This window comes from Cynocephalus volans, chromosome 14, assembly GCF_027409185.1.
Source record: "Cynocephalus volans isolate mCynVol1 chromosome 14, mCynVol1.pri, whole genome shotgun sequence".
Lineage (NCBI taxonomy): Eukaryota > Metazoa > Chordata > Mammalia > Dermoptera > Cynocephalidae > Cynocephalus > Cynocephalus volans.
In genome coordinates, this window is record NC_084473.1 from 78,416,069 (window position 1) to 78,438,105 (window position 22,037).

Genomic DNA, 22,037 nt, shown 5'->3' on the forward strand with positions numbered 1-22,037 from the left:
GAGAGTTGACATATCCTGAGGTAGGACACAGAAGGTATATTACTGGCTTTGCCAGCTGAAAGTAAACTGTTTCTGGTGGGCCTTATTGATGAGGATAAAGGAAAAAGTATTTGCCAAGACAATAGCTTCATGCCAGACACAAGGGGATATGTACATTTTCTCAAGCAGTGGAATCACGTCTGGTACGGTGGTTGTAATTAGAGTCACCACTTGGTTAAGTTTATGATAATCCGAAGTCATTCTCCAAAGTCTGTCTATTTTCTACATCTGACAAATAGGTGAGTTGAATCTTTCAAGTTTCAATTTCTTGATGGTGGCACTAATTTCTGCAATCCCTCCAGGAATTTGATAATGCGATATTGTGATTTTTTTTTTTTTCTGTACTTTCTTTTTGTAGATGCAGTTCTAGTGTCTTCCACATCACCTTTTCCATTATATCGGATTATAATAGACCCTACTCCACAAGTCAGAGAACCAGTGAGGGGATTCTGCTAGCTACTGAGTATGTCTGTTCCAATTAAGCATTCTGTAACTGGGGAACTAACCACACATTGTGTTTGGGGACCTGCTGTGAGACAGACCTGAGTTAAACTCCATTGGTCACCCAAGCTCCATAAACCCCTACTCTGTGGACCATATTAGGTCTCCTGGAATTAGTTCAGAATCAGTGTCCAATAGGTTTAATTATTTTTTCCCCCAGTGCAGAATTTCCCTGGTAAAATACCATAGGTCACATTGGGGAAGGCTGGAAGAAAGACCTTGACTGAATACTTTAGGCCCTAAGCACATCTCCTCTCAAAGTCTTCAAAATTACCCAAATTGTTATTCCACACATCTTTTTACATTTTTAATGTTGGTTTAGTCCATTTATTATGCTATAAAAAAATGCCATAGAATGGGTGTTTTACAAATAATAGAAATTTATTTCTCACAGTTCTGCAGTCTGTGAAGTACAAGATCAAGGAGCCAGCAGATTCGGTGTCTGGTGAGGCCTGCTCTCTGCACCCAGGATGGCTTCTCCTTGCTGTGTCCTAACATGCCAGAAGGGCAGAAGGGGAAACTGGATGAACAGCTCCCTCATACCTCTTTTCTAAGATTATTGATCCCATTCATGAAGGTGAAGCCTTAAATACTTAATCACCTCCTAAAAGCCCCACCTGTTAATACTATCACCTTGGTGATTAAGCTTCAACATATGAATTTGGGGGAACACATTTAGACCATAGCAACCATCCAGGTCCCAGAGATTGCTGTCTTCTGAGCTCTCCTTCAATCACTAGGCACTAATTAAAACTGACAATATGGCTTATCTAAATTATTTTCAACTCACTTTAATAAATCCAATAACACTGCACAGTTGAAGAAGTGCTTTTGCATCATTTATTTCAACTGATAAATGCAGTGTTTTGGTAAAGAGGTTTGACTAGATATTATTATTATTAGACTAGATATATTAGCATTGCCATGAAGAACGTGACCTCATATATCTTATTAGTGTTACTCCATCCAAATAAGTTTAAGAGATAATATCTGCTGAGGACATTAATATCAGTGTGCATCTGGATTATTACCTCATTGCTCATCATCTTTAAATCAGACTACACTAAGGAAAAACAGTGTAATAATGAGAATTTCACATATAAAATTGATTGTATTTATTTATTTCATAAAAAATAAAAATTTGAGGGTATGTCAGATTAATTTTTATAGAGCCAAATTGTAAAATTTTTGTGTTACTTATGAATTTTATTAATTAAATAAACTAAAATTATTGAATGAGTAGATAATTACAACAGAATATCATGGTTAATGCTAAATTACCTTGCATAGACCCCCAGGAAGAAAGCAATGTTTGTCTATTCCTAATGGTGACCTTGTGATGTTGTTAACAGTATAAAAAGAGATATGCGAACATGACTTGCTCTATTAACAATTTATTTTCTTTGTAACGTTCATTTAAATATATTGTATGCAAATGGAATATGCTATTTCTGTTTTCTGTGTCAAGTGATAAATATAGAATAGAGATCTGCTTCAGTACAGTTTAAGTTAATAGAAAGGCTCATTCTGAAATATACAGAAGCAATTCACACTATAGATTTAATCAAATAAAATATCATTACCCAGAAAATTACATTAGAGTAGTTCATTGATATCATAGCATAAAGGAACTGGATGAAATTTCAAAATCGTATAGCTTCTCACTTTATATTTTACAAATGAAGTAATAATCTCTAAGAGCATACAACTTGCTTAAGGTCATAGAATAACTAAATGGCAAAGTCAAATTCCTAGTTTCCTTTCAGTGAAAAACGTCTACACTTTCCTCCATAATTTCTCATTAAATTGCGTATTTTTGGTCTCATCATTGTAATTTTTTTTTTTTCAAAATACCATAGTCGTTCAGCTTATATCCAGCATGAAGAAAAGGTGATATATATGACGATGAATTTAAATATTAACAATAATAATTCATCAACCAACAAAACAACATCTAAGTTCTCTGGAAAAGCAAATGTTTGGAATAGACATGATTGAAATCCATGAAATCATTAACAGGGTAGTAAATCAAGGAAATAAATTGCATGTTCACCAAATTACTGTATGAAAGGATATACAAATAACTTATTTGTTGCTTTGTGTTTCTTCACCCCCCATGGATTTGTCACCCCACTTCCCCTGGGTGACGGAGATGCAAAGGATTACTCAAAGCCCATCTCTACTGAGCAGTGAGAGGCCCCGAAGTGGTTAAACTTCCTTTGGGATCCGCAAGAGAGAGGCATCCCTTCCTTGGGAAATTAACACTGAATTGGGGTTCTCTTCCTGCATTTATTTTCCAGACCAGGAAGTTACAGGAAGAAAACAAAGGTGGGTTATAGTTTAACAATACAGGCTGGTAACTTTCAGTGATACAGGCCAGACGACATTCCAGTAAGGCAATTAAGTGGTCTTATCAACAACAGTTTGATCTTAGCAAACATTCCTTCTTAACAGCAATTTCTCAGTATCTTTACATAACAATCAGTAACTAGTCTGTCTTTGAACCAGCAACCTGCTGTGCCACAATCCTTATCTTGCAACAGAGACTTATACCCTGAGGGAAATTTCCTGTCCTTGCAAGGTCAATATTTGAAACGGCAAGGCTTTGGAAAACCAGGCCCTGTGAAATACATATGCTTTAGAGTATATTCCACACTTATTATTTGTTGATATACTGTACATATAACATATAACTTAAGCCTTATGATAAAACCTTAGCTCCATTTTAAAAATTAAGCAATTAAGATTTATATATGTAATGCTACTTGTTCAAAGTCAAACACCTAGTATGAAAGGTTTAGACACAGTTCTGTCTCACATGATAGAGCTGATCTTAAATTGTTATAGTTATTCCAGTTCGGAGGTAAAAGTAGCTTGAATTAAGAAAAAAAGCATCTTTTTATACCTTTATAAAATCTACAGATTTTTAGTTGGTAAAAAAATAAGCAATTATGATAAGTATTAAAATACTAAATATCTTCATGCTTGATACATGCAAGATTTTTAGCTTGTCTTTATCGTAGTTGTTTTTGAGATTGTTATTTCAAAACTGACATCATACTAACCAAAATTACAATTATAAAGATTATAATAAAAATTGAAAATAAAATTATTTAAATTCTTCAATGAGCATTTATTGGTTGTTTTAATTATTTAATATTCTTTATGCTTTCTATATCTTTTCTTTTTATAGTTGACTTCTACGTATTTATTACTAGAAGATTTAAGTTGTTTTTATTAAAAGAGAGATTATGGTCCTCGGGCAAGGGGTGGTGTCTAAGAGGCTCCACGGGCCCACTAAATTAGGAACGGGGAATGTACAAGAATCAGGGACGCTCCACCTCTGTGACCTTTATGTGCCCTGATTGGGGCAAATGCCAGTCCCCAAGCCACAATGTTCCTGGCCATAGAGGGGCAGCTCTGTTGGGCCATTGGGATACACTGTGCTAGGGTGTCCACTGGAGCCTCCACCAAAATCTCTGTGTGCCCATGGCCCCCTGGAGTCACGGGCGTTGGCGTCATGTTCAGTTTACAGAGCAGGAGACCGAGGCCCAGAAAAGCATCCCCCTGGCCTGAGGTCATGACATAGCATGTGGCTGGACTGAGAGCATGGTATGTAAGCTGATCAACTAGGCACAGATAAGGGAGGGTCCCCTGGCCCCACTCCTATGGACTATGAGCACCATTGTCCTAAGTCTCCAACTGAAAAGCACATACTCAGGGTTTCCTGCAGCCCCACAGCACATTGGAGCACTTGCAGGAATCACTGTGAGACCTGGCTAGTAGACAGGGTGGCTTGAATCAGGCCATGGCCAGAGAAGCTCCATGGAGGACCACTCCTGCTTTATAAAAATTCTTTGTATCAGGTTCTGGTCAGGATGGCAGAATAGATGGTCCCTAGCATTACTCTTTCCCACAAGTCAACCAAGTTACAAATATAAAAAAAAGCAATGACAGCCAAGCTGGGGCTGCTAGAGCTAAACAGAAGAGGAGGAGAGACCTACGGAGTGCATGAAGGCAGGAGAAGCCACGATGAGAGAATGAAAAAAAACATTACAACTGTTTCAAATCTTGGCTGCTACCAGGATGGAGCTGCTGAGTGCATGAGCAGGAGCTGGTAAAAGCCACAGCTGTGCCCTTTGGATGAGGTTGCTTGGAGGCAGCAGGGGAGAAGAGGGCTTTGGTGGTCTTGGATTCCAGTGGACCCACATAGGAGCTTGGGGCTACAATAACTGAATAAAAAGGAGCCACTCAGAGGCTGGTGAGTCATCACAAAGGGCCAGCCCATGGCCAGTCCCATGGGTAGTGTTTGGAGCACGGACAGTGTGGGAGACAGGCCCATCGGGGGAACACTGGAGCATAGCAAAGACAGCTGACCTGCCCCCCAATCAGCCTAGGACCACTCAGAGGAGACTGATCAGGAATATAGAATTGCAAGGGATGCAGTTTGATGAAAAGACTCAGACCCAGACCAGAATTTCTACACAACTCAGGTGTACCAGATCTCACGAGAGTCAGAAGTACCTATAAAGTCAACCATTAAACCCTGAGCCGCACATAAAGCCTTCCCTAGGGAAACAGCAGCAAAGCAGCAATTTAGCTCAACCACACAGCTCGAGGACTGGTCCCCACAGGATGTTCCCCCATTTTAGAACTAAGCAAAGGGCAACAAATTAGTTCCAGCACAGAGTTTAAGTGGTGGGAACAGCAAGTAATCCAACACAGAACCAAAAGAAAAACTAAGTACCCACAACCAGAGATAAAGATTGATATTAATTAGTAAAGGTCTCATTTTACCAATGAACACTTATAACAACACCTAGAAGGACTGGAAAAGTCTCCTGGGCTACCAAGCCAGAAAGAGGGGAGGGCCGAGGACCTCAGCCATGACACCTGGCACCTGCAACCAGTCCCAAGGTTTGGGGCTGAGGGCCTCAGCCTTCCCCCACCTTCCTGCACCCCACCCCCACGCACACACACAACCGGACCAGTGACGACCACTGAGCTGCTGGAAGAAGTTCCTGAGCTGGGGTGGTGGGGGCAAGGGCTTTTGCCACACCTCCCTGACATCTGCACCCAGTCTGGCAATGACCAAGCCATGACTGGAAGTCCCCTGGTCTCCCCTGTGGGAGCAAGGAGGTGCAACAGGCTTCAACCCCACCCCTCCTCCTCCCTCCTTCTTGTATCCCATTTCCTTCCCCTTCCCCTCTCCCCGCCATCTGCTCCACAGTATGATAGGATGTAAAAGAATAATATTAATAAAATGGCATTTTCTTTTTAAAAAAAATAAAAAAATTAAATTAAATTAAAAAATTAAAAAAATCATAGAATGTAAAAAAAAGTATTAATAAAAAAAGAGTGATTACAATTAACTTTATTAGAAAGAATGGATTATTCTTCCAACAAATAATTGGTAAAAATTGGTATTCTTTAATTTTTTTTTTCAGCATTACACTTTTCATTTAATGTCACTCTGTAGACAATCTCATGCGTTTATATCTCCAAAATGCATACATCTCACAATTCTTTTGGTAGATATTAGTAGTGCTCACAGTATTTTAAATTATAGTGACATTCTAGGCAGACAAGAGGATTATACTTCCTGTCCTATTTAAATTAGGACTGGTTTTGTGTTTTGCTTTGGCTTATAAAATATGACACACATCACTTTCACATGGAAACACTTAAGTGACAGTGAAGACTTCTCTGTGTTCTCTTTCTCTGCCTAAAGACCCTTATTGAGATGATGGGATCATGCACTGGCAGACCCTTCATCAGCCAGTGTCTATGATTATGATAAACAGAGCCTTCCTGCCAAACCACATTGGTCATTCTTCTGTAAGTAGGGATTTGTTTAGTTACTGCATCATAAAATAACCTAACTTGAAGATACATCTTTATAAAAGACCTCTTATCTTTATAAAAGACCTCTAGAAAGAGATCTTTTATAAATGTGCATCTCTTACAATTATATCCAATTTCAAAGCTCTTACTGAATTATAGCTTTTACCAAATTGTAGCTTTTACCATTATATCTAAATTGTAGCTCTTACAATTATATCCAAATTCAAAGTTAACTTTTCTAACTAGATGACTCTAAGTCCTGTCTAGTTCAACAGCCCTATTGAGTTCTTCTTCTATTGCTCACAATTGCCACTAACATGCTTTGGTATTTCAATTATGGTTTCTCACTTTTGACCCACAGCTATATTAAGACACAGCCTACATCAATTTAAATAGAACAAACTATGATAAAAGAAAAAAAAAAGACAACTATGATAAATAGAACAATTATTATGTAGTTATACATTTTGAAATAAAGTCTTCTATTCATTTATTATTATCTTTAATTCATTGTATATTTCAATCATACAGAACATATAGATAGATCATGACATAACAAATACCTATACATCCAAATCCATAATTAGTAAAGGATAGCCTCTTGCCACATTTAATCAGGGTCTAGTTTATTATTGGTTTTGAAATAAAATTTGCATGTTGAATTCTCTCCTTATAGTCTTCTTTCTCTCTCCCTAAGGAAGTCATTATTTTGAAGTCATCTGTGGTTTCTCTATGCATATTTTATCACCTTAACGACAGCATAAAGCATATTTGTATGATATGCTACATATATCTTTTTTGAAACGTATTTCTGACCCCAAATTTTGTATTTGAGGTTTATCTATGATGGTAAGTAGAGAACTAGTTTTAGCTTCAGTATTCCATCTTGTGGAATACATCATGATTCATATATCCATTAATTTATTGTTAGTATTTAGATTATTTTCTGTTTCTACTTTTATTAATAATGGTGAAATAAATACTCATGCACATTTTTAAATGTGCACATTTTGAAGAGCTTTATTCCATAATATACCTAGAAGTGGGATTGATGAATCATGGAGCATTCTTATCTATAATTTTGCTACATTTTTCCATTTGAAAAGTGGCTGTGCCAATTTGTACTCCCAACAGCAATATATGGGAGCTCACGTTTCTCATGTCTTCATCAACAATGAGTGAAGTGATATATATGAGCGGTATAAAAATAAATTTATATTTATTTCACATTTTTATCAAAGTATTTTTTTATAAAATAATACCAGAATTAATGTGCTATTTCTTTATTAGTTGTAATGTTTAGTAATATTTTGGTTTTCCAGTCTTGTAAATTGTCCCTTCCTACCTTTTGCTTTTTTGTTGTTGTTGAAATGTCTTTTAATATATTGTTTTAATTATGTGCTTTGCAAGTGTTTTCTGCAAGTCAGGAACATAAACTTTTACATTGTCAAGATATCTTCTTTCATATTGACATTCAAATTTTAGTATAATTATATTATATCTTTATGAATGATGCTTTCTACATCTTGCAAAAAAAAAAATCCTGGTCACTTGTGATTATAAAAATTGTCTCCTGTATTTCTTCTGAAGGTTTTATATTTTATTAATTTTCACAATTAGGTCTTGTTTTTTTTTTTTTTTTAATTTGGTGTGAAGTAAAAAAACACAATTTATTAATTAATTTATTTATTTCCATATGGATAGCCACTAAATTTGGATATTCTGAAGGCATTTATTGAACCGGTCCATTAAAGTACCTATATTTCCAATTTTTCTTCCAGTATGTTCCATTGGGGAAAAAAAATGCCTATATCTAAGCTAATGACACAGATTACCAAAAACTACAGTTACTCCTTCCTATACTTCTGTAACCTCATTTTTAAACATTTCTTAAAATGAGGTAAAAGAATGACATAGCATAATTCTTTTGGGGATATCTTGCTATCTATCTGTCTGTTCATTTATCTATTTAATGTATTGGTCCAAGAATGTTCTTTCTCACCTATAGATAAAGTGCAGTATATTTTCAAAAGATGAAATATGATTGACCCATTTATGTACTAGTCTCCAAAATTGATATATGATATATAAATAAGGTCATGCCATGCCTCAGCTTCAAACTCCACAGCCAACAGGTTTAGGATAATTCTAGACACTCACCATGGCCTCTGACATCTCTAGACTCTGACTAGTTCTCAAGATCTCATTTTACATCCCTCTTTCTCATGCTCACTGTATCCCTGGCACACAGGTCGTCTTTCATTCTTTAAACAAACCAATCTCTTTTCCTGCCTAGGGCCATTGTGCAATTTATTTCCTTCATCTGGATGACTCTGTTCAGATTCTCTTAATTTATTTATTGTTGTAATTCAGCATCCACCTCAGATACACCCTTCTTATAGAGGCCTTTCTGACCAGCACATAAAGGGTAACCCTTCTTATCAAATACCTACAGTATCACAGTTTTTTAAATAGAATTTAAAACTCTATTAAAATATTTTGAGTTTTTATTATTAGTTCATGTTTCTGTCTTCCAAACTCAAGATTATAATTTGCATGAACTCAATGATCTTGATTTCTATATTTTTCACTGTTCAAACCATAGAGCACTTAGAAGAGTACCTAGGAAATTAAAGTCACCCATTTGGTATTTGCCCAATAAAGACTGAAGAAATAAATGACACTAAGCTTTTTGTTATTATCCAATTGTTTTACATCAGATAATATTTAAAATAATTCATCTGTTAAAATTTACTTTTCTCATTTATTTTGAAAATATAACAAGTCTATTTCATTCATATTATAAACTCTAAGTGAGCTGAAAATAACAAAACTAATTTAAAAAATGGCCCACCACAAAAATAGGATAGATTTTAATTAAATAAATTATAAGGTTGAATAATTAAAATCAAAGCCCTACCTGTTCAATTGTATCTACTATACTTTTCAATAAGAATGATAACTATTAATCTTACTATTTTAGTACAAAATCTCTACCCTGGTATATTAAATGTTAACTACTGCTTAAGTGTTCTTTTTGTTCCACTCTTTAAGCTCTCTTTTATCATCTCCTGTATCCAGATTATCAATATAAAAGTTTAATAATGATGCAAAATTAGATAAATTCAAAGAATGAGTTGGCCTAGATTTGCCAGGGTTAACAGAATACATGAAATGAGGGTATTGTGTAAAGTACAGCTGAAATGACATACACTGTGATGTAGCCGGCTGTAGAGGAAAGTCTAGACAGAAAGTACTTATGTAGAGAGATGGATGGGCGGGTGAATGGATGGATAGATAGGCAGACAGATGATAAAAGAATGGGAAAGTCAAGGAACTGTAGTCTCGATGACAGCATTAGCACTTGTAATAAAAACAACTCATAAAATTTATTTACTGTAAATTTAGAATTTCAAAAGTCAAACTCTTTGCTTACCAAGGTAGATGGTATTACTGTAAGCGTTAGTGGCCAAGTTAAAATGAAGATGAGTATCATAAGGATCCATGGAACTGGAAGGCAACATCACTAGATAGGTGATCCACATGGCTGGTGAAATCACATAAGATAATGGGAAAACTTGAGGTGGAGGGAAGAATTTACACAGGTGCAAAAAGGAATACTGGATGACTCAAGCATGATCTTGACTAGATAGAGATTGGTAATATGAAGCTTATGAGGAGATAGTAACCTTTATTGAATGACATCAACTTTAGTGGGGTAGAGTTTTTATCAGAGGGTGAAAGTTTAATATACTAAAGCAATGGAGTACAGAAATACCAACACTACTTCCAGGCAAAGTCAAAGTAAATGTGGAATAGGAGAATCACTAGAATTCTCTTGAGAAGTTTCAGAGAAAGCTTATCCTTGAAGGAAAAATAATTTCTGGTTTAGGAAAATAGGATAAAATATTTAGTAAACTACTGGGAAGTATAAAAGACAAATTAGTAGTTATGTAACTTGTGTGGCATACTTTCTTAATTTATAAAATAAATTATTTAGAAGAGAAAATAGCACTGTGAGTTATTGTTATTGATATTATTTTATTTTTATTATCTTTCATTATTTTAAAATACCATGACGATTAAGAATTTAGGGGGACCTATTTGAAAATCTTGTGGGAGATTCAATTGAAGGAAATTATAGACAGTAGTAATTCTACATAGATAAGAAGGTACAAAAGACTAGATAGGTGATGACAGAAATTTATTTATTAATTTTTTTTTGTAACTTAGAGTGATAGTATTATGTGATTTCGGAGGAATAATGGCTGAAAAAACTCCTCAAAGTTTCTTGAGGTTTCTGGAGGCTAAGGTCTCTCTGGTACAAATCAGCTGCAGCCTACACTGATTGTGATTCTGAGGAATCTTGCCACAACAGGAAAGTTGCAAATTTTTCTGCAATGGGAAGACGGTGTTACACAGAGCTCCCTGGAGACAGCAGTCAAAAGTTGCTTTGGATGTCTTCACTTCTTTATTTCAGTTGCTCTATGAGTTGAGGCAACTTATTTTGGGGGAATTTTTTTAATAACAAAAAACAAAGTTTTAATTACTTCTTGAGAATGACCACATACTCAACTTTAGGTGTATAACAGCAAAGAGCAAAACCATGTTTAGATGTAGATGATATTTTTGTGGAATTGTTCCAGTGAGTCAGACTCAGTGGAAGTTATGAGGATCCCCCCATTTTTTTTTCATTGTTTCCCTATATAAGGAAGACTTTTCTAATGATATTTTTTTCCAAACTAAAACAGATTACCTCAAGTTGTACCACATATGTTACACAAGACATTGAAATTCTTAATTGTTGGGTGGAACTCAAAATTTTTGAAATATGTACTGCTAAGATTTCTCCTCCTGGGTGTATATTAAGTACTTTGTAACTACTATCATTTGGACATTTGGTGGGTAAGGGAGCTCAGGAGTAGGGGATATCCTCAAGAACAGGAAAAATGCTACTAAATAAGCCATGGCTGTTTTTTTTTTTTTTTTTTTTTTTTTTAACAGAGAATTCCCAGCTCTGAGAGTTATTTCTTTACTCCCATCTTTACATGTGAACTCAAGAATGTAGAACTGGTAGAGCACTGTGGACAGAAATTGAATAATCACTCATGCTTTCTCTCAATCCTAGATCCCTAGGAAGAAATTCGTAAGTTCCTAATTCCTTCCTTCCTTCCTTCCTTCCTTCCTTCCTTCCTTCCTTCCTTCCTTCCTTCCTTCCTTCCTTACTTCCTTCCTTCCATTTTATCTTTCTTCTTCCTGTGCTTCTTTCATAAACAGTTATGAATGCTTACTCACAGCAAACAATGTTCTAGACACTGACTATATAACAGTGAAAAAACTGTGAGTCTTACGCTGGGGGAGAGGCAAACATACACATTAAAATAATACAAATAAGCACACATGCTGAGAATCATCTATATTCTAGGGTTCATAAATGCTGGTCTGCGATTGTGTGCCAAATTAAGTTTGAAAACATTATAGTTACAGAGAGTACACATTATAGTTACAGGGTTTGTTTAGTAGCTCATAAATATACAATGGGAAAATATTAAATGAGACACGTTATGACATAAGGAGTTAAAACCAATTTGCCAAATAATTTAGGCAAAATAATTCACATTACAAGCAAACATCATAGGTTATCCTAAATTACTTGAATTGTCAGCCTACATTGATCAGAATAATTAAATTTGAAATGAAGCAGATGAGCTTTGCTCTATTTTGACACAGATGGCCAGAAATCAGCTGTTAGTTGAAAATGATTTTATCCTGGATCTCAGATAATCATTCTACTGATCTGTGTGTAATTTAAGTAAATCATTTCTCACATGTAGATGAGTGAAAAAGCAATGAAAGTTTAAAATTCATGTATACACTCAAGGGCTTCCTAGCAAAAAGTATTATGAGCAAGAAAATTTTAATTATTTTAGTCCACTGAATGACGACATTGATTATAAACACCAATCTTAAAACCTTGCAAAGTTGTTCATTTAAATATACCTGTAATATTTGTAGCATTTCTTATGGTCCTAACGAAAGAGGTAAATGAAAACATATTTGAGGTATTCAAGGGTGGGAACTTTTATGCAAAATTTCTCATTGTTATTGATTCCCTACCTCATGAGAATCTGTGACATTAATCAGGGGTAGAAAAGTTATTTACATGTTTTAAGTTTTTCAGAGCTTGCTCTATGCAGGACTTTTCAAACTTATTTCATCTGCTGCTACCTTAGAGAAAAAGAAGTATTATTTGAACCACATCTGATTCCATCTCTTTTTGCAAAAATAAATAAATAAATAAACAAGCATAATTACAGTGAGTGAGAGAGAATCTTTTGCTTTTGAAAGTACACAATTATGGAATTTAAAACAGAAAAAAAATTAACCTCTGGTATTGTATCTCAATGTTGGCATGTCTCTAGTGGACTGTAGATTTTATTAGGTCAGATCTCTCTATTCCGTGTTTCTACTACTGTCTTTGGAATATAAGATAACTAATATATCTTTATTGAAATAAGTAAGTTTTGATAGAGAAAACTGTGTAGGCAAAAATTTATGTTAGCCATGACATCCTTAATGGGGTTTGAGGGGGCAGGTAGAGAAGCATTTGGTCCACTAAAAGATAATGTCTGGGAAAATTAGGAACACTAAGCATTGGCTTTCCTGGATTTACAGTTGTTCTCAAGGCCTGACTAGCTTTACCTACTTGAAAATAATAGTAGAAAAGAAGCACTTTGCTGTATATTAAAGACAACTTAACCAGAAGGCAGAACTCTTATTTTTAACACACTCTCCTTTTTAACTAGTGGTGAATTTGGATGAACATCTGATTTTTTATCAGCTATTTTTTTGTAAACCCACAAAAATATATAATAAGCACCTTATCCTTCAATATTTTTGCTATAGCAATACAATAGTTTGGAATATGAGTAAAGCAAGGTCCCTTGTTTAGTCTTCACTAACTCTTAGTATATAGGGACAGTATTTCAGTACCTGAAAATGTTCATGAGTTTATATCTGGCTGGGAGATTGGATTTTATTTTGATAGCACCATAGAAGCACTGTGGAAGTCATCATAAGAGAATTAAAATGAGTCCCAAAGCTTTAATGCTGTCTTATTTATATTCTTCTTTCCCCAAGTAATGACATTTGGCATGAGAAAAAAAAAAGAATGTATATAGTATACTTGTTGGGGGAAAATGTAGCAATTGTTGTATATTACTGTTATCAAGAAGGATAATGTAAATGAAATATCAAGGGCATATTCATCAAAAAATGTTTGTACATTGGTGGAGAGATTTGGAGTAAAGGCCTGATCATATCCAAATCACAACAGGAAGAAATCAAGCATAAAGGATGAGCAAGAGCAGATATTATCCTTTTTAACTACCTTTTATTACTTTAACCTTCTTTTCTTTGGCTTTAGTAAAAGCACATAAAAGGAGTCTTTGTGCATCTCTCTTAATATTTCTTCAAGAATTGATGATCAATTTAATTAAGCCATGTTAATATTTGCAGTTGGCTTGTTCTGACCCTTTTAGTGTCTGAATAATCAATAATAGTGCACATTAATTAGCCAATATATTTGAACAATATTTTTCTTTGCCCAACATTATCTTGTCCACTTAAAGAGATTACTTCCATATATAAAGGTTATTAAATAAATTGAAACTCTCACTCTCTCCTCTACAACACCCCCACACATGCACACACCACACACAAATGCACAAACACACATGTATATTCCCTACCAAACTTAATCCTGTCCAAGTCCTTGTTAGTTTTCAGAGATTCAGAATAAATTGTCTGCTAGAGAAAGAAAATCTACGAAAATATTTATACTCAACTAGACATGGTCAAATAAAAAAAGCATTCTAAAATCACGACCAACTATTTCAAAAGACAATATATTTATTTTTTAAAATTCTAGCTTTAGTTATCTATTTTATGGAAGTTTTAGCACATTGTCCCATCCCCAATGATCTATGTGGATTAAGAGTGGAAACAGATTTTTTGCATGGCATCACAAAGGACAAATTTGAACAAATAATTGAGGCACTTTCATGGAAAAATTCCTTCAAATTGAAGCTTATAAGAAACTTAGAATTTGAACTATTGTAAAACTCAATATATTTTCTGTTAATTTCAACATTGCCACCTCACCGACATCTTCTTTGTTTCAAGGGGCATATTCATCAAAAAAAAAAAAAAAAAATTTATTTTCTCTTATTTTTGAGATTGTGGACCATACTCTCCCAAACTGTCCCACAGAAAGAAAGCCCTCCATCCTTGATATTATGTAGGCACTGTAGCTTAGCCATGTTTGGGCCACTGAAGGCTAATCTGAGCTGCAATATCTTGGGGACATGAAGTATCTTAAAGGCAGCCAAACTTCCTCAGTGAATTTTTTATCCAAAAGTGATGAGAAGGCAAACCTAGTTATATGACTGAGAGATGAAATTGGGATACCAGACATAACAAAAAGTTTGAAGCCAGAGTGGGTATATGATTGTAGAAGGGTACTTCAAAAAGTTCGTGGAAAGATTCATATCATCTTTTAATGCAACTTTTTCACAAACGTTTTGAAGTACCCTCATATATCTGCCCAGCATTTCTTTAGGGATCCAGCTGTTCTCTATTCATGCGTTATAGTGCTCTAATGGGTCTGAACCTTCCTTCTCACTACACATGTAAGTAGTCATGTGACCCAGGACAACCTCCTGAAAATGTAACCCTCCTGTCCACAGTGATGGGTGTAAGGCAGGCATGTGTCAAGCAGACTCAGTCGGAGTCCTGTTCCTCTATATTTTCTGTTAGCAGTAGCAAGAAAAATAACTTCTTTTCTATGAGGTTGACGCGTCGGAAGGATATTAAATAAAGAAGAAACAGGTATTTAGTAGGAGAGAACTGGTGCCAGTACACAAAGAGAAATAGAGATAAGATAAACAAAATCATTTAAGGAACAAAGTGAGTGCCATGTGGAACCAGATCTACCTAAATTTTTTCAGTTATGTGTATCAATTTGTAAGCAATTTTGAATTCATTTCTTTTACATGCATCATGATGTATGCATTCTAAAAACAGGCAAGTTCTAAGAGCACTATATATTTTGGAGGAATTATGAGGATTCCCATCTCAGAAGTCTTCATTTTTTCATCTGAGCACTCTAGATAAACTAAATATAGTTTAGAATTCAAATATACACATTTTATAAGATAATTTCGGAGATTTGGGTATAAGAGGAAACCCATGACTGCCTAGATTAGAAGCTACTGTGATGTCTGCTTGTAAAAGCACATTAGAAAACAGCTACACTACTACAGAAGTAAGAGGGCATTACAGAGTTTCCTTACTGAAGTAGGTAAAATTGGAAGATCATCTTCTGGGAAATAAAGAGATTTCAGGTTTTTAGAAGGCATGCTCCATAAATGTAGTTTTAATATCAGAGTAAATGTAATATTTGAGATGGTAAAAATATTGAAGCAAAGCTAATCCTAGCATTCCGATAAGGTGATAGGTGCTGTTATTTATATGGAGGGCCTAAAGGAATCTTAATCCCTTTTCCAGCCTCCTCCAAGTTTGCTCACCAGTTTCCCAGCTATATGAACAGTTTCTTTACTGCTTTTCTAACCATCTCCGACAACTTCTCCATCGCTTTTGCATCCTTTGCCCACTCACTGGTCTCAAGCTAATACCACATATTTCATATTTGACTAAGGAGGCACCATGCGTCTGCATACCAGTTATCATATCATCCTTTGGTTCATAGCAAATCATCCCAAAACATACAGGTGTACAGCAACCATCATTCATCAGCTCACGATATGCTGGGTTGGCAACTTGAGCTGGGTTCAGTGGGGTCATTCTTAACAATGGTGTCACGTGGATTCACTCAAGATGCTGAAGGCAGCTGGCAGGTCAGGATGGCTGGCCAGTCTAGGATAATCTGGTGGACAAATACAGTCACACTAATGAATATTTTATTCTATAAGCTGTTCTTAATATGTGATATTGATACTTGTACATTGAAGGTCAATGTCTTCTCCTCTTGAATCTGGGTGGGCTTGTCCCAAATGCATGATTTTCAAGGTTAAGTTAAAAAATGCCATAAAGTTTTTGCCTGATTTTGTTTCTAAAGACACCCATTTTTCAAGCAACTGACCAAACTGGCCACATAGAGAAATTGCACAGAGTCCCTTATGAAGAGGAACTGATACACACAGTTTACAGTCATCATCAATGACCACGGATATGTAAGTCTTCAGATGATTTTAGCCTGCAGCCTTTATATTGCCCCAGCTTACAAGTGAAACAGCGTCGAGCTATCCCTGCCATGTCCTGCCCAAATACTATATTCTGGAGAAAAGTAAATGCTGTTTTAAGCCACTTAGTATTGGGGTGTTTTTTTTTTAATGCGGCACAAAATGACTAAAACAGATGGCCTCACTCATGTGTCTGGCAGTTTGCAGGCTGTTGACTAGGGGTTTCAATTCTATTCCAAATTGTTTCTCTGAGGAAAGGCTAACTCAGGCTTATTCACAATCTGGTTTCACATTTCCAAGAATAGAGAAAGAAAGGGCAAGCCTCAACTGTACAGCCACTTTTTAAACCACAGTTTGTATTACACTTATTAATGTCCCATTGAGAAAACAACCTACCTAGAAGTTATATCATAGCAAAGTGCCTTGGTCATGGGCTTTGAAGAGTATAACATGCATTCTAAAGGCATGCAACTCTGGCACCAAATCAAATGTGACAAAGTTATTCATATGAAGTTTCCTTTCTGTGTAAGTACCACAAAATTCCTGTGATCCTAGTCCTAGGAATAGCTGTCAATTTGGAAATTTTTATAGGATGTAATCAGTGCTGGGGTTTAAGTGGAGTAAAAATCATATCATGGAGTAAAAATCAGAAATTTTTCAGGAGATAATCAGATTGTAAGTTGCCATCTAAAATAGATAAAGGGAGTCTTATGGAAAGCACCCGCCTGTTGACCTTTTCACACTCAAAAGTTTTTTGGGGGGTATATTTTACAGCAGAACATTATAAATACTAGTCTAAGATGGGAGCTGTGGCATAGGCTAAAATTTCTCTTTCTTATATTGTCTCATTTGGGAGGCAGGAAAGCTGCCATCAACTTATACAATAAAGGACATGGAAATCTCCATCTGAAAGTCAAAAACTCAGATGTGAATTAAGACATTATTCCACAGTTTCCCCTACAAAGTAAGAAACTTTATATAGAGCCAAGCATCTGTGAAGTAAAGAGCCTTTCAACAATAATTAAGGCACAGTCACCAAAACCTGGCTTACAAAAGTCCAGACTGTTTTCATTAGAGCATTTCAAAAATGAGATTTTGAAAGATATTTACAGCTCAGAAGTGAATCTGATTGATCTGAGGGTGAGAGCTGAGTCTCACAGAGTTGACATCAGGATGGTGTTCTATTGACCATGAGAGATATGGTGAGATAGCATTCTATCAGATGAGGATAGAGAAGTGACAATTGATTTGTGAAAAAGTCAGGGGAAATAAAAGCTCTGGAGCACAGGATGAGCATAGCTAGAAGACTGTTGTGCAAAGTCCCAGTAGCATGTTCTGAGCATCGAGAGTATAACTGAGAGATAATATGAGATCAAATCAAATGAAGTTACCACTTTTGCAGAATAAAAATATTTGAATATTCCATTCGGTTTAACTTAGTAATTAGGAAAAAAGAAGCACTAATATAAATTATTTTCTCCATCTCTGATATACGAAGAGTATCTTCAACATCTGTGGAGTTGCACTGTTCTCTTCTTAATGTTTCTGATGTGTCCATGTGGGTTGCTAGGCAGGTACTTGAGTGTCTACCAATGACACAGTGCAATACCTATAATATGGATGCATAACGATAGTTCTTAAGTCAAATTTGTTTTAGCCATACAATGCAAAGAAATGCGAAGGAGTTATGAAGCATGATTAATTAAGTGGAAAAATCTTGACAGCTACCAAATGTTTTAAAAATATTCCTACAGTAAGAACATGGTATACTGCAGAGGATGGTAAGCAGGTCTTAGCATTACATTAATAGCCACTGCGTGGCAATGAAAAAACTCATGATGACAGGTGTGGGAAGAAAAAATTTAGTGGGAATGGAATACAGATGCATATTAAGAAGCAGAGAAGGTTTTGATTGCAAGTCCATTCCATCTTTGCATCACACACACACACACACACACACACACACACAAACACACACACACACACACACCCATAACACTGGGATATAAATCAAATCAATGTGTTTGGGATGAATCCGATTGTTATCAACCCACATGCTCCTGAAACTTCTGTGACCATAATTCATGGAGGCTGTTCTGCATTCAAGTTTTTGATATCTTACTGGAAAACACAATGGCCTATCATCAGATGAGGTTAAAAAAATAAATAAAAGGAATACAGTTCTTTGTTTAGAATTTCTATAGGAATTTGAAAAAGCATAGGATGGTTTGCTTCTTATCTGATTATGTAAAAATAAATATAAATATTTATATGTTTGGGCAGAAAATAGCTTTAAAAGTAAAAATCATTTATAATTAAAATGCACTGAACTCTACTTTATGAAATTTATTGTTCTCTTGAGCCTGTTTAGAAACAAGAAATTTCCAAATGTGGTTGTCATAGAAACAAGAAAACTTAATGGTTTTTCCCTATTCTGGATGCTGGTATTACAACAATTGGGCCATATCACAAGGCCTTTGATTTTTCACCAGTCATGGATATATTTGATTTCATCATCACAGATTGTGAGAATGCTATATCAGAAAATACCTAAATCTTGAGATGAAACGCACTTACAGGATAAACACACTGTGCATCCTGAATAGTAGAACCTATGACCCATGAGGCCTTTCTGTCTTTTCACTAATATGAGACATAGAAACATAAAACACAAGAATATAAATTTTTAAAAAATCATAAAAATTCCAACTCCATCACCTGAATCTGTTTGGGAAAAATGACCAGGATAGGTCATGTTCAGCATCCCAACTATAAAACTCTGGCTGGTTCTCAAACTTTCTTATGTTAGTTACCCTCCACCAACCCCAATGCACTTTGATAAGCATTTATTGATGACATGCTCTGTCCTACACACTGTTGTTGATACAGGAATGATCAAAGTGCCCACCAAAGGCTCTTCATATAGTGGGGACTCAAAACTCATACACAGCTAAGTGTAATTCAAGATTAAATCCAATATGTGTCTGAAGAATAAACAACAAAAAAGTGCAACATGAGAGATGTTGACTATTGACATGACTTTTACAAAGAGGCAATTCTTCTGGTTATGTGAGAATACAATTTAAATTGAAAGGTGTTGGGGAAGAGCCTTAAAGAATATGGGATTAAAATTGTATGTTGACAGGGTGGTAGAAAATAAATAAGCATAAATATTTGTATCACAAAACATCTGAATTCACATAGATAAAATTTTGTTTCATTAAAATTAAGAATATTCAAAACTACAATATTAAATAAAGGAAAATATTTGCTTCAGATAAAATAAAAAGTACTCATTAAAAAAATACGTAAAAAACTTTTACAAATCAATCCTGAAATAACAAACAACACAATAGTAAAATAGACAAAATCATTAAACAGACATTTCATAAAAGAGGAAATACAAGTGGTCATTAAAAAGTTATTCTGAAAAAGCTATCATTCTCATTAGTTTACAAGAAACTTCAAAATGAACCTGTAAGGAAAGCAGAAAAAGTTTAGCCAGGCTCACTCACCTCACATCTGTTACAAATGGGCAAGATTCAGCACATTCACTAGAAACAGTTATAAAAGTTGTGTAACTGCACGTGTGCCCATTTACTGATTCAGCATGATTGTTGTAATTATGTAATGCTTGGCTTGTGGCTGCTATTGTGTACTAAAAGTATTAAGGTAACTGCTCTGAACTGCTGGTCATCAGAGGCTGGAAGGTTGGCAGAGCACTGAGGGGTCAGAGCATGGAGGGTCAGCAGAGTGGGCGGCAGAGCTCATGTCTGAGGATAAACCATGTCTATGAATCTCATATCTGAAGAATAAAGGATGTCTACCGTGCTTAAAGCTGTCTGAATCTTGTTTCATTTATGTTACTCACAACTTGCACAGGAAGGGGCAGAAGGACCTGAGATTCCTGCACTACAATTGGTGTAGTTTTGGCAAGATGCCAAAAGAGCCCCAAAGGAGGGAAAGGAAATGTGGCTGCCCTGAGAATGTGGTAACTGGTGGCAGCATTCCTGTGGACTTGGGCTCAAGACCGTGGAGAAAGCTCTCGAGGTACGGGGCTCCATGGTGTAAAATGAGGAGTCCAAGAGAGCAGCTGGCAGGATGGACTGCCTACTACTCACTACACTGTGAGCCAACATGGACAAGGCACTCCATGACACAGCATGTCTTCAAGAATTGAAACAAAAGACAGATATACTGGACACTGAAGTACAGCAACAGGACACCCCTGCTTCTGAAGCTGAGGAAGATGACTACCCTGAAGGTGAGTTGGGAGAACCTGTGCATCTCCTTGCATGTCCTGTTGTGCATCAGGCTGAACCCCTAGCCATCTGGCTCCTTCAGTTGTGGGACATAGGGGTGGATGATAAATGTGCAGTGTGTGCTAGCATTGGTGGACTCCCGCACAGAATGTAGCTGGATACATGGCCACCCTGAAAAGTTTCTAAGAGCCACAGTGAATGTTGATGTCTATGGAGGACAGACTATTAAAGTCAAAGCTGTGTCTTTGCTGTTGGCCATTGGACAATTGCCCCCTTGTGTATGTACTGTTGCTTTGCATCACACGGATTTGTCAACTCTCTTCCCCTGGGGACTGAGCCACAAAAAAAGTTACTCAAAGCCCATTTCTTCTGAGCAGTGAGAGACCCCGAAGGGGTTAATTTCCTGGAACCCTCAAGAGAGAGGCATTCCTTGCTTTGGAAATTAACCACGAACTGGGGTTCTTGCCCTGCATTTATTCTCCAGACCAGGAAGTTACAGGAAAAGAACAAAGATGAGGTTATAGTTTAACAATAGAGGCTGGTAGCATCAGTGAAACAAGCAAAGTGACATTTCATAATGCAATTTGCAAAAGTTTTGAGTCGATCCACCAACAAAAGCTTGATCTTAGGAAACAGTTTTCCTGCAGCAGTTTCCTCAGTATTTTTACATATCAATCAGTAGGTTAACCAAGGACATCTGTTGAACCAACAACTTTGCTGTGTAACAATTTTATATCCACAACAGAGACTTTAGCCTGAGGAAAGTTTCCTGTCTTTTGCATGGTTAACATTTCTATATGTAATTCCAAAAGGTTAAGCTAAACCTGAGACTACAGGGCTTTGAAAAATAGACCCTGTGAAATACATTTGCTTTATAGTATACTCCACAATGTACTGTGTATGTGTCCCCAGTAGCTGAGTGCATCTTGGGTGTAGATGTGCTTTATGGTTTGTACCCACAAACGGCAGTTGGAGAATTCTGGCTGCAGATCTGGACAGTAAAGACTGTGTTATGGGGACACATGAAACAGTATCACTTGCCAGAAGGACATGTGGAGATAAGTGCCACTATCTTGGAGTTAGAAAAGGTTGGCATCATTAGTCCTGCACATAGCTCCTTAAAGTGCCC